Here is a 10,469-nt window from a genome sequence, read left to right as displayed (position 1 = left end):
AGGCAAATTTCCCAAAAAGGAGCAGGGCTCTCCCCTCAGCACAGGTCTACTATTCTCCATCACTCTAAGCCAGTGAAGGTAAAGGACATGTTGTCTTTCTTGGGGTTGACGGGCTATAGTAGGACTTACATAGCCAATTACACCGGCTTAACTAGACCTCTGCGGGCCCTAGTGAAAGAACAAGGCATGCGCAACCTGTCAGCGACCCTGAATTGGACTCAGGAGGCGGAGGAAGCCTTTATTGCACTAAAACAGGCCCTCTCCACAGCAGCAGACCTAGCTATACCCGATTATAGCTTACCATTCTACTTGGATGTCTCTGGAACAGAACTTTGCACTAATGGCGTCCTGTTCCAGAGAAAAGGGGGTGAGAGAGTAGTACTAATGTATATCAGTGTGATGCTAGACAATATGGAAAAGCGCCATCCTATGTGTACACAACAGGCAGCAGGGATAGCAAAGCTCATTCAAAAAACTGCACACATTGTCATGGGACATCAACTGCACATTCTGACCACACATAGCGTTGTGGCCTATGTGAACTCACAGACTTTTACGCTGACTGCTCTGAGACAAAGACGACTGAGCAAAATTCTCGAGGCACCAAACCTGACTTTCACTCATGAAGGCATAAACATGGCAGATCAGCTAGGAACAGGTGAGCCACATGAGTGTACGGACAGAGTGCAGAAAGAGGAGAAAGTACGACTGGACCTACAAACAGAACCGATACCAGGGGCCAGAGAACTGTACACAGACGGCTGTTGCTTCAGGGATGAACGAGAAGGACTGAAAGCAGCATATGCAGTTGTAGAGGACGTCCAAGGGGAACTGATCACACGACAAGCAGAGAGACTGGAAGGACAGCAGTCAGCACAAAGAGCAGAAGTATTGGCAGTAATAGCAGCACTGAGGCTAGGGGAAGGGCAGGAAGTAAACATTTACACAGATTCAGCCTATGCAGCAGGAGCAGGACATGTGGGGGTAGCTCAAATGATGAGAAATCTAGAGCACTGGTGGCATCCATACCTAAAGGACATGGCCAAACATTTTGTGGGGTCATGCGAGGAGTGTCTAAAGTACAATGTCAGACCAACAGTGAAACCACACCCTGGACGTTATCCATTGGAGGTAAAGCCAGGGAAAGAAATCATCATTGATTACACAGACATGATCACACCGGTGAAAGGGTATAGGTATATTCTGATGTGTGTGGACGCATATTCAGGATGGCCTGAAGCATGGCCTACCAAGAAAGAGGATGGTAAGTCGGTAATAAAATTTCTGATCAACCATTATATCCCCAGGCATGGATTTCCAGAAAGGATCAGGTCCGACAACGGCACTCACTTCAAAAACCAAGATTTGCAACAGGTTGAGGCCATGCTAGGGCTAAAACACAAGTTTGGTACTGTCTACCATCCACAATCACAGGGTAAGGTGGAGAGAATGAATCAGACAGTGAAGAGCAAATTGGCTAAAATCTGTGCACAGACCAAAATGAATTGACTAGATGCGTTGCCCTTAGCCTTAATGTCCATCAGGAGCTCTGTTAATCAGTCCACAAGGTTTACACCACATGAGCTCCAGACAGGGAGAGCTTTTCCTGGACCTCAATCTAAGTTGCCAGGAACAGGACATATTGAACAACACCTAACTCACAAAATGTATTTCCATGAACTCCAAAGTCTCGTTGCAGAATTTTCAAAGCAGGTGGCGAGTAGCAGAGGAGAGGGCCAACCAGCGCCGGCTCCAGAGGCTGAGTGGGTATTGCTGAGGGTCATCAAAAGAAAGTGGTCGGAGCCAAGGTGGACAGGGCCCTATCAGGTGACCGAGAGGACCTCCCACGCAGTCCGAGTCAAAGGGAAAGGTGATACGTGGTTCCATTGGAGCCAGTGTGCGGCAGCCGAGGAACCTCAACGCTCCCTAGCAGCGACTCACCAGGCGCTGAAAGATTTGCACACTGTACCGGCTGGTACAGAGGAAAAGACCACCAACCAACAAGGGGCAGAATAATCCCCTGGTGGCATTTTGCAGGCAGAAGTAGTACACTTCTGCCTCCTTGCAACGACATCATTGACGAGCAGGACGGGTGTCAGACCCGGGCTCCAACTCAACCCTCATCGGGAGAAAGTGAAATCTCCTCCGAAGAACGACTCCAGATGACGGCATCTCAGTTGAATTGTGTTATTTTTGGATTTGTTTTAATCATAATCGTGTTTGCTTGGGCTTTTCTTAAACTTGCTCTTACAGGTCATACCAAATTATAATCATGTTAAGGTTTGCTATTTGCTAAGGAGTTGGGTAATGTTGACAAACTATAAGGTTTAAAGCTCCTCTAGGGGTAACCCCGCCTAGAGCACCCTGATAGATAAGGTCTGACTTACCAAGAAAGTTTTGCTTGCTATTTTTATCATACTTGAGACACAGTGAAACATATTAGAATGTTATTGTTTGGGAGTTGGAAAATTCTCACATGTTGTGCAGCCATCGCGTGCGTGATTGTACCCCTGATCTTCTGGTTATGTGAACCCAGTCTCTAAAACAATGCATGAACACTCTGGGATTGACAATCCGCTGGATGAATGGCTGACCAAGGTGTTTGGGAAATGGAAGACTCTGATAATGTCACTTTTTGTATCTCTTGCTATATTCGTCGCTATTTTGGTGACTTGTGGTTGCTGCTGTATCCCATGTATCCGTTCACTTGCCATTAGACTTATAACTACCACTATAGAGGGGAAGGCTCCCTCCCCTTTGGTAATGCCACTGCTGAACCCTCCCGATCCTGATACAGATGAAGATGATATCATCAGAATGTCGGAGATTGTGTGATCATCCTGTTGTTATCAAAAGGGGGCGTGGGGTTTTTCAATTTATTTTTAGTCATGTATTGTTACTCAGCCATTTGTGTGATCTCTTAATAGAGATCAAAAGGGGGTATTGTGAGTGAGGATAGCTGTATAAGGTGATATCCTGTATAACCGGCTTGCTCATTTCTGTGCTTGAACAGCAGCTTTATAAGGAGATATCTCTGAGAAAGACATGTGGTGAAACTAGGACCGCACACACAACGGTCTTCTGAAAGTAACGCCTTATACAGGCACACACACGCACACACATAGAGGAAGAGACAAGATATTGACGCACACACATCTCATAAGGAGGAGACTGAATACAAGTGTATATAACATCACACTCCTAGACAAAGACAGAGCTTTTCCGTACTTTGTGCTGTTCGCATGTGGTGTACTGAACTGCTCTCCGCACTTTGCAAACTGCGCGAATAAAACTGTGTTGATTTTTATATCGTCGCATCTGTCTTCCTCCTTCACTGCATCAACGGACTCGGAAAGAGGCACAGGTTGACCTCAACATGGGACACAACTCTGATAACAAAAATGAGTGTTTGAAGGAGAGCTCATCGGGAGTGACAACACGCAATGGGCATTGTCATTTTCTCCTTCACAACCTGGCCTGATGCAGACATACAGTAAACGTGGTTTCCACTTAACTTTGGAGGACAATCAAACTCCCCTGACGTCACTACTGATGAACATAAGTTCCTATATTCTGAAAGAAATATCTTTGCTCTAGGACGGAAATAGCATGCAAAACTTTACTACGTGAATCACAGTCGACAAGCGTTGCTTCACTACACAGAGCAGGAAAAATGTGTGAGTGTGTTTGTGCTATCACCCATTAGTGGAGGCTCCGCTGCCGCGTGACGTCCAGAACCTGCCTCCCACCCTCAATCAGCCTTTTGCCCAATTTCATCACTTTTTAGCTGTGGACAGTCCTTCTTCCAGTGTCCAGTCTGGCCACAGTAAAAACAAATATTCGGATCATAGCTCTGGCGTGGCTCCTCTCGGCCTCGTCCTCTGTTTACACCGACTGCGTAATACATGGTCATGGTTGCCAAATGCAGCTCCTTTTCACACTTGTCCCTTTTGGTTGTCTTACGCGTCTCAACTTGGTTCTGAGCATGGCGAGCATATCGGCGAACGTCAGCCAAACGAGGACCCTCACACCATCCCACGTAAATGTTCTTTACTTCAGTGGCGACATCTATATAATATTGTCTGGGTCCCGTTAAAACATGTATTTTTCCCATCTAATTCCTTGTTTGCTTTAAAACAAGTATTCCCCATTTTCTATCCCTTCAGTAGCCAACCAGTTTGTATGGAGTACACTGGAGCAACTTGACTGATCAGTAAAACACTGCTTTTGTTGTCACCGCAAGGCTTCCCCCGTCGGTTGTTTCACTGAGACACTACTGAGTAACTACAACTCAACACAGTTTATACACATAACATTCATATACATACTAACAAACAAACAAACAATAATTTATCGCAATTTTCTCATCTCTGTTTGAACGTACACCCAGGTAAATATTCCTGTAGTGTTCTCATACCGACTATGGACCCATTCATTGTTTAACTTCACTGTTTTGCAAATCCTAATTGAATATTACACATTGACATTGAACTTTACTGGATAAGCAGGTCTTCATTGCATTCAGCAGCCTATATGTGAGCATCTATGTGTAAGCTGTTCTTCTTTGCATTTATCAGCAGCAAGCAATTCTTCACTGCACATGCATATGTAAATAGTAAAACAATTCCAATGTGTTAGCGAAACCTTCTATATCACAGTGGTTTCTAAGATCTATTTTAAGTTCTTTGCCATCAGTGAGATGACATAGTTTACAAAGTGTGTCAAATTATCACTGAAGATCTTTTCAGGAATTTCAAATCTAGAAATGAGTTATTTTACGCGTGATTTTGCTACTGAGAGTGCATCTGCTTGTGCACATGGAAATATTTCAGACCATTTGGTAAAAACCTCTGTTGTCACTGAGCAGAATCGTTTCTCTTAACATTAATTTAGTTCAATGAAATCTACACAATAATGAAATAATGAAATACAAACAAATATGTTGAAAAAGATACACTGGCTTAGGGAATTATCTTCGTTTTGGTCTTAGATTGCCCTGTGGAATGTATTTTGCACATATTTGACCTGCTAGACAAAACTTTATTCATTTATTTATTCTAAAAAAAAAATTCAATAATTAGTAAAACCATATGCTGTAAAAACCTTGTTCATTATTGCTTCCATCCCTCCTGTTGAGACATGACATGGTCCGTGGCTCAATACTGCAGCATATTTAAACAAATTCTTTGGCAGTATGGTTTTCCTTCCGGTCATTCATACGAGTCTATTGTAGATGGCAATTGAATAACATCTAATAATGCTAAAATATTTGTAGTTTATACATTTAGCTGTGGATGTCAACATACCTGTTTTTCCAATGCTGTGTTAACACATGTACAGTTGAGAAGGCATACTGACTGTCAGTGTAAACGTTAACAACCTTTTTGTTATTTAATTTACAAGCTTCAGTTAAAGCTACCAATTCGACTGCTTGAACAGAGTAATTTTTTGGTAGTTGGTGTTTTAAGAAAACTTCAGTTTCTGTTACTACTGCAAATCCTGTAGCATTTGTGCCATCAGGGTTTTTTGCTTGACCTGTTGAATAAATATAGTTATTTCTGCATTTTCATAACGTATATCAGTTAAGTCTGGCCTGGGTAAAACACTGATGGTTATTTCTGACATGCAATCATGAGGCTTTCCATCTGTGGGGTAGGTAGCAGTGTGGATGGATTAAGTGTAGCACATCTCTCGACAACAAGGTGTGGCTGTGAAAGAAGAACTGTTATGTAGGAGAGATGTCTGGTAAAGATATTTTGTTAAGTAACCATATCACAGCCACTGCATGAGGTACCTTAAGTGTTAATGGGTGAAATAACACCATTATTGTTGATGCCTGCACTGCCAATGGCTTCTGGCCATTGATTCAAAAGTACGATCTCGTCCCTGTTTCCCCCTTTCAGTGGACACTGGCCCCTAATTACCGCAATTCAGCAGGGGGTCTTTCATTAGGAGTACTGGACTCCCCCGTGCACGGTTTCAGCTCCGACCCTGGAAAGCGGAAAAAACGTTGAGATCTGGTTTGAGGACCCAATTGTTGAGAAAAGTCTCTCAATGAGACTCAGAGTTGCTGGAGTCAGTTAATGCAAATGTTTAATCTTGCAGCAAGTTCAAGAATGTGTGTGTGTATGGGTGTATGTGTGCGAACGTGTGTGAGTTTGTGTGTGTGAGAGTTTAAAGAACCTGTTATCCACAGGCAGGTCTTAACTAGTATGGCACGGGTCCAGCCTGTCTCATCTTTTTTGGAAGGTCCAGCGCTCGGCCGTAACCCTTCTGTCTGTTTGGACTCTCACATACATTCGGTTAATCATAGAAAAACGAGAACAAAACTTTTTAGCCCCTTAAATTCATAAAACAGACATGGTGCAGTTATTTCCATTCTAGAAAATAAGAGTAATCACCACCATTCCTATAAATTCTGGATATCCTAACAATCTGAATCTTTTTTAAATGTTCGATGAAGCCCTTTGCTGTTCTGTTTAGAGACTCAGCTGATCATAAACCAAGTTTTGCTCTTGAACCAAGCTTCTAAACTCTTCACCTTTTTCATTTCTCAGTTAGTATTCACTTTAAAACTGATTAAAAGAAAAATTAAATGAATGCCTATCAACAAATGTGGGATCTAAACTCTAGTGCTTTCTCTAAAATAATTTCCTTTCTCAATTCAGAAATGTGTGTGTGTAAGTCACAACACCCGTGACACCAAAACGGCTTTCTTTTCTCTCTTTTCTCTACACTCTGCACTGTGAGCACACACACCAAATCAGAAAGGCTTTTTTCTCTCTTTTCTACATTATGGACTGTGGGGACACAAAACCACTCTCTCTCTTTTTTTTTTTGATTGTGTGCCAGGGCGTTGTCTCACGTATTAGATTATGCTTAAGATACGAATGGGTTTATCAGTCACATCAGAATCCATACATACTGATCCTCCCGTAATAAAATGGTCGGATCTTATCAAACACACTTTGTTTCTTGTGACAAGTCAGCGAAACAGCGTATACACGTCAAGACACTGAATCAAGTTTGCCACAAGAACTCATAAGTTTGGCAGTATTGCTCTGCCGTCAGCAATCATACACCCATTTTATTTTCATGAGACATGTGCAGGCACCTGTTCATCTACTGTTCTATCACTATGAATTAGTTTATCTATTATCAATAAGGATACTTCTACAACTACTATCAAAGTATGTCCGGACTTCTTATGTTGTCAGTTGCTATATATGAATAAGTGGGTTGCTACTGAAAAGCATTAAGCATGTCACACAGCCCAAACATATAACATTTCAGGACACACCACACAGTTAACAACCACAGTGAAGCGTGTCAAAGCCCAAACATGTAACATTCAACAGGACACTTACACAACACATTCAAATCAAACAGTCAGACAACATACAAGAACATATACCCCAGCCGGCATTGCTCCCTGCCTATTTTCCTACAACTCACTATGTGTGCGCACACCTTTATTCACAAACTCTTCAACTTATACTCTTTTACCGAAGCTGCTACAGCTCGATTGGCCAAATACCCTTAGATCCTATTTCGGTGAATTTGACATCTGCCTTGTATGTAACAGATTAGCGGTTTAGCAGTTTTAATTTAGTTTGAGTGAAGGAATTCATTTTATAGCAAAATCCGAAATCGTGAAGAACTCATGAAAGTAAGCTTATTCTCGGATTCCTGAAACTTTAGATTTGCTCTTTCTTTTACTGCAAAGTACAACGTTGAGCAGCACTAATGAGTTGTTTCTATTTTTAGCAGGCTTTACCTTTGCGGATGAAGCCCTTTCTGTCTGTGCAAAAGAAATCTTGTTACTGTGCAGAGTGACTTCTCTGAGTAGAGTCGCCTTACTTGTTGCGACTGTGCCGATGTTCGAAGCTGGAGTGCAAAGTTGTTGCTTGAATGGTGCTCGCTGGAGCGTGTGGTAGTGTAAAGTTTTACCATTTAAAAGGGCTGAAGAGTGCTCAGTGCAGCGGGTGGGCGGAGGTGCAAAGTGACACTATGGCCATAAAAAGAACACCGCTACAAGTGCGCATTGTGCCAGGAAGGGCCCTCGGACGTGAACCAGTGGACAGTTATCGCTTCTCGGCCTTTTGGCTAAGATCAAGTGTAGTATCTGTTCTTATCAGTTTAATGTCTGATATGTCCTCTATGCGAGACTACATATTAAATGGATTTTTATCAATAGGAGTTGAAAAAGGAGCTTGCTCCGTTCACTCCAAGCATCGACCCGGTACTGCAGTGCCGCTGGGAACGGTGCGCTCTCCTCTGCTCTTGTGAAAAAGCAACAAGCGGTGCAGGATGGAAGTTTCAGGGAGCCTAAGATGAAACTTTCTTTTTATCTGCTGATAAAAGAGAGTGAATGCGAAGCAGACTTTAACACGGCTCTGGGAGCGAGCCGAGTGCGGGCTAACCGGGAGAATTGCTTGAAAGAAACGCGACACCGAATGAGCAGTCAGATCAAAGCCTCAATACGGTGTTCCCGTGTTGTTTGTGGCTGCCTTGTCTTTTGCACAGAGTAAAAGACAAGGCAGCCATCGAATAGGGCCCGATTGTTCCTACTTGGTCAGCCGAGGTGCAAGGGGGGGGAGCAAGCGTCTCAACCAAGCAAAGCTCACCATGGGGAAGGTGGCTATGCCAACTAGCCTGATGCCCTGCTCCCGCAGTGATGGATAATCATACACTGGTTTCTCTTCATAATGTACAAGTCTTTCGCCTTTTACTAAAGACTTCCGTGGAGAGCAGCACTAATGAATTGTTTCTATTTTTGGCAGGCTTTACCTTTGCGGGTGAAGCCCTTTCTGTCTGTGCAAAAGAAATCTTGTTACTGTGCAGAGTGACTTCTCTGAGTAGAGTCGCCTCACTTGTTGCGACTGTGCCGATGTTGCTTGAATGGTGCTCGCTGGAGCGTGCGGTAGTGTAAAGTTATACCATTTAAAAGGGTTGAAGAGTGCTCAGTGCAGCGGGTGGGCGGAGGTGCAAAGTGACACTATGGCCATAAAACGAACACCGCTACAAGTGCGCATTGTGCCAGGAAGGGCCCTCGGACGTGAACCAGTGGACAGTTATCGCTTCTCGGCCTTTTGGCTAAGATCAAGTGTAGTATCTGAACTTATCAGTTTAATATGTTATATGTCTATGCAAGGACTACATATTAAATGGATTTTTATCAATAGGAGTTGAAAAAGGAGCTTTCTCCGTTCACTCCAAGCATCGACCCGGTACTGCAGTGCCGCTGGGAACGGTGCGCTCTCCTCTGCTCTTGTGAAAAAGCAAACAGCGGTGCAGGATGGAAGTTTCTTTAATCTGCTGAGAAAAGAGAGTGAATGCGAAGCAGACTTTAACACGGCTCTGGGAGCGAGCCGAGTGCGGGCTAACCAGGAGAATTGCTTGAAAGAAACGCGACACCGAATGAGCGGTCAGAACAAAGCCTCAATATGGTGTTCCTGTGGTGTTTTTATAAAATGCGGTGTAAAAAAAGGTGTGAATGCCCCATAGAAAACTAAAAGGTGGAGCGGAAGTGTTCGGCTGCAAGAAGGTGTGAATGTCCGACTATATTTGGTGAAAAGCAGGTGAAGCAAGGTCTGAATGCCCAACCTTACATCATCAAAAGCGAGATCAGAGGTTTTTGGCTGCAAGAAGGCCATAGTTTGCCAAAAGCGGGTAAGGTGCGAATGATCGGCTAAATATCAACAAAAGTGGGGGCGGAGGTCTTCGGATGCAAGTGGGTGTGAATATCCCACCATACAAGTATGGTGGAGAGGAAGCTGTGAATGGCCGACCATAGTTTGCAAAAAGCGGGTGAGAAAAGGTGCGAATGTCCAACCATACATGATCAAAACAGGGAGCGGAGGTGTTTGGCTGCGACAAGGTGTGAATGTCCACCCATAATTAATGAAAAGCGGGCAACAAGTAGGTTCGAATGCCCAACCATACATCATCAAAAGCAGGAGTGGATGTGTTCGGCTACAAGAAGGTTTGAATGTCCGAGCATAGTTTGTAAAAAGCGGGTAAGAAAAGGTTCGAATGCCCGAACATACACCATCAAAAGAGGGAGCGGAGGTGTTCCGCTGTAAGACGGTGTGAATGTCCGACCATAGTTGGTAAAAAGCGGGTATGAAAAGGTTCGAATGCCCAATTTCGGCTGCAAAAAACTTTGTTCGGCTGCAAAAAGATGTGAATGTTCGACTAAATTTTGTAAAAAGCGGGTAAGACAAGGTGCGAATGCCTGACAATCTATGATCAAAAGCGGGAGGAGAGGTCTTCGGATGACAGTGGTTTAGAATTTCCAACCATAATCTATAAAATGCGGTGAAAAAAAAGGTGTGATAGAACACTAAAAGGTGGAGCGGAAGTGTTCGGCTGAATGGTGTGAAGGTGTGAATGTCCGACTATATTTAGTGAAAAGCAGGTGAAGCAAGGTCTGCATGCCCAACCTTACATCATGAAAAGCGAGATCA

General features: G+C 43.6%; 3 non-coding genes across 3 annotated transcripts; all 3 read left to right on the top strand.

Annotated features, from left to right (window-relative positions):
- Positions 1 to 8,086: 8,086 nt before the first annotated feature.
- LOC140320460 (U2 spliceosomal RNA) lies at positions 8,087 to 8,276 on the top strand. Its single transcript, XR_011918308.1, has one exon. It is a non-coding gene; the product is annotated as a U2 spliceosomal RNA (small nuclear RNA).
- A 411-nt stretch (positions 8,277 to 8,687) lies between these two features.
- LOC140266065 (U5 spliceosomal RNA) lies at positions 8,688 to 8,801 on the top strand. Its single transcript, XR_011906733.1, has one exon. It is a non-coding gene; the product is annotated as a U5 spliceosomal RNA (small nuclear RNA).
- Positions 8,802 to 9,076: 275 nt separating this feature from the next.
- LOC140320609 (U2 spliceosomal RNA) lies at positions 9,077 to 9,264 on the top strand. Its single transcript, XR_011918441.1, has one exon. It is a non-coding gene; the product is annotated as a U2 spliceosomal RNA (small nuclear RNA).
- The last annotated feature ends 1,205 nt before the right edge of the window (positions 9,265 to 10,469 follow it).

This window comes from Leuresthes tenuis, unplaced genomic scaffold (genome assembly GCF_036924035.1).
Source record: "Leuresthes tenuis unplaced genomic scaffold, fLeuTen1.0.hap1 SCAF_12, whole genome shotgun sequence".
Classification (NCBI taxonomy): Eukaryota; Metazoa; Chordata; class Actinopteri; order Atheriniformes; family Atherinopsidae; genus Leuresthes; species Leuresthes tenuis.
This window is presented reverse-complemented; position numbering and strand designations above follow the sequence as displayed.